This window comes from Centrocercus urophasianus, unplaced genomic scaffold (assembly GCF_019232065.1).
Source record: "Centrocercus urophasianus isolate 14NV4802_14NV808 unplaced genomic scaffold, USGS_Curo_1.0 seq_35, whole genome shotgun sequence".
NCBI classification, from domain to species: domain Eukaryota; kingdom Metazoa; phylum Chordata; class Aves; order Galliformes; family Phasianidae; genus Centrocercus; species Centrocercus urophasianus.
The window spans coordinates 5,447,549-5,451,239 of NW_024884922.1; positions in this window are offsets into that span (position 1 = coordinate 5,447,549).

A 3,691-nucleotide genomic window follows, 5' to 3' on the forward strand; every position below is an offset into this window, starting at 1 on the left:
AAGCAGAGCAGACTCTTTAGAGAGTCTCTCTCTATATACCTTTATCTTCATAAACTTTGAAAAGAACATAAAAAGACAATTGAGCCAGCTCCGTCAGGATCCCATTATCCAAGTAATGAGGCTTGACATAGTATAGACAATTAAAAGAATCTGTTCTAATAGCATTAGTATCTCCAAAACCCAGGTGTGTTTCCACAAATCCTGGTACAATTCCTCTTTGAAGGTTCAAGAAGCAAGTGTGACCAGCACATATATTTGTGAAAATACACAACAAATGCTTTAGAAACATTTAAAGAAGACATCCAGAGAAAGCAATGCATGGATCCAACTCATACAAAGAAAGGTCATTGTGATTAAATACTGAATTCGTATTAAATCTGAGAAGTATAATGATGTCTGCACTGAACTCAGCAGAAACATACGTTCAAAGTGAACCATGCAAAGATACTCTGGCTCTGTATTGGGCTAGCTTTTGTCCTCTATGCTTAGTAACCTGGGCTCTGAGCACCATGAGAAAGTGACTATCTGATCTTAAACTAACCTTGGATATACCTTTCTGCAGTGCTGGGCCATAACCAGAGCCCTGCTAAATCCAGCTGGTTGTCGCTATTTCGGTAAGACCTGAGCCAGCACTGAGAATGAGATTCACAGAATCACAGAATCACAGAATCACAGAATCACAGAATCACCCGGGTTGGAAGGGACCTCAAGGATCATGTAGTTCCAACCCCCCTGCCTAGCAGGGCCACCAAACACACACATTCAGATCAGGTTGCCCAGGACCCCGTCCAACCCGGCCTTAAACACATCCAAGGACGGGGCATCCACAACCTCCCTGGGCAGCCCGTTCCAGGGCCTAACCACTCTCCTTGTATAGAACTTCCCCCTAACATCCAACCTAAATCTTCCCTCCTTCAACTTGGATCCATTTCCCCTAGTCCTGCTGTTGTCAGCCCTTTTGAAGAGTTTACTCCCCTCGTGGGTGTAGGTTCCCTTCAGGTATTGATAGGCTGCAATGAGGTCACCCCGCAGCCTTCTCTTCTCCAGGCTGAACAAGCCCAAATTCATTCATCTCATTTAATGTTAGATGTCTACACTACAGACATCTATGACTTGATTAGTCACTCTTGTCTTCCTTGAAAGTCAATGGAAAGAAACAAGCATGATGCATTTCATCCTAAAACAAACATCTCCAATTTGGATGAATCATATCATTACAGTGTTGGTTTTGCTCATACATTGAGGGGAAACAAGGGGCTGGTGTCAGAAAAGTGGTTAGAGCTTGAAATCTGCAGACAGGCAGTACCTTATGGGAGGGTTCATTGTCAGTCATATAGCTAAAGGGAGACAAAAAAAAGCAAACATATGAATTATATACTTACGGCCGTGAGGCAACAGATTCAGAAAGCTAGAAACCAGAGCATTATCTCTCAGTTAGAAACAAAGATAGTTATTTGGTTTATTTTTGTTGTTGTTGTTGTTGTTGCAAATTAATGGTAAAACCATAGAGTTTAAACAAAGGTCTGCATGAACTCTATAACCTTTGGTCTTTACCCTTAACCTCACTTCTTTTTTTCTTTTTTTTTGTGTGTGTGTTATTTGTTTGTTTGTTTGTTTGTTCGTTTGTTTTTGGTGATTTATCAAAAACTATGAAGCCAAGTAGAACCAGTGTTCTATATCTAGTAGGACCTAGGTAAATTATTTCTCCAGTCACTGGTTTTACAACCTCAAAAATTGAGATGAAACTTCGAACTACATCTTTTTCTTTTTCTTTTTCTTTTTTTTTTTTTTTGTACAGAAATGTGTCAATAAAAGTTTTAGAAGAGAAAACTTCTGTTTAGTACTATACTACAGCTGATCCTTCTACCTAAATAGTGATAAACTGCAGATAATCTGCAGATAAACTGCAGATTTCTCACCTCTCGGTGAGATAGTTTTCTAAGCAATGAAATTTAGGTGTTCACAAACTCCAGGCCAAGCAGTTGCTTCTAACCTATGCAGTATCTACTAGAAGACTGGAGAATTCTGTGGTCTAAAATAAAGAAAATCAACGAGCAATGAACAAAGCATCTAAATGTAGTATTCTTCTAAAATTCGAAAAATGAAATGTAGAGCCCTCATTTTCTCAAACTGGAGCTTGAATCCCCTGCTTTTGCTTTTGACATTCAAATTGACTTTTTGCATTTCATAATAGTAGCTTCTGTCTTGCTTTCCACTTTATCTGCCAAATCCACTGCTGGGTCTTTCTGAGATGCACAGAAGTCACAAACAAAACTGACTGAAAATGCATCTCTTATTTCAGTCATTTTGCTAAAGTACACAGTAGTACCAGCAAAGTACTCATCAATGGCTCAATTTTCTGTCAAGTTTCAGTTCTTCTTAGCTTTCAGCCATAATAATAGTAATAATAATAATGCTGTCCAATAAGTACTCAGAGAAAAACAAGGCAACTTCCCAGTCTAAAAGACAGGAAAGTGCCATGCTGTTACCAGAGAAGGCTATTCTTTACAAACAATCATCAGAAATGCCCTCAACCCACCACACCCGAGCTACAGCAATACCAAAGCTCCTTGTCTGCATGTTCTTCAACATCACTGTTCCTACAGGTTTGGTATGCTTTCTCTTACTGACTTTCAAAGTTCATTCCTGCTTGTTGGAAAAATAACTAAACACAATAGGATCTTAAGCAAAATGCAAGTTGTGGGGAAGGAAAGACTACGCTTTCAGGCTCTGAGTTCCAGTCCTGAAGGAGCACTATTCTACTTTATGATGTCCAGCAAATTTTGAAGCTATGAAGAAACACCTGTTGGCATTCCAGTCACTAGCACTGTGCTTCGACCAACCTGTCCTCCGTCATGAGCTCTTCAGACACAAAGCATTCTTTCTTGTGCAGCTAGAAATTATATAGCCATCAAAACTCTGCAGCAAAAAAAAATGAACAGATAGAACTGGGATCAGAAATCACACATACTCTATTTTCACAGATGAATCAGGCCAAATTGTTGTCAGTCTCACCAGGCTACATCCAGATAATCCCACTGACCTGAGCAGAGCATAACTGAGAAGAGAATTCAGCCTCAGCATGTATCCCTTATGGCTGTACCATAGTACATAATTATTGCTGTTTGTTATTTCTATTGCAGCAGAACCCACAGGACCAGAAAAGAATCAGGATCCCCACTGTGCTAGGTGCAATGCAAACATATAAGTAGTCATGCTGCCTGCACTAAAGAGCTTACAGCCATGTCTCTTAGGAGAACATTTCTTAGTCTAATAGACTTCTCTATTAAGAACTGTTAATTACTTAATTCTGCCTGTTAGCCTTTTTTTTTTTTTCCTCTGCTCAACTTCCTCAGTTTCTCTTGCCTAACCCTCAAGGACCATCCTTAATCATTTTCTTTCCTTCATGGTGTTGACAGCTTTCTACAAGCAATTATTATTTCCTCTTTTCTTCTTGATAGTCTCATCAGACTCTTTTCCCTCAGTTGCTTTCTGCTTTGCAATCTTTTGTTGTTGTTGTTGTTGTTGTTGTTGTTGTTATTGAAAACAATCATTTGTCTTCATTGTTTTCATTGCAACATCTTTAGATCATTATCATTCCAGCATGGCTGAGTGTCACTACTTTTGTGCCTCTGCCCTGCACTATTATGTGATTTCCCATTCAGGACTCCCCAGAAGCACATTCACACTC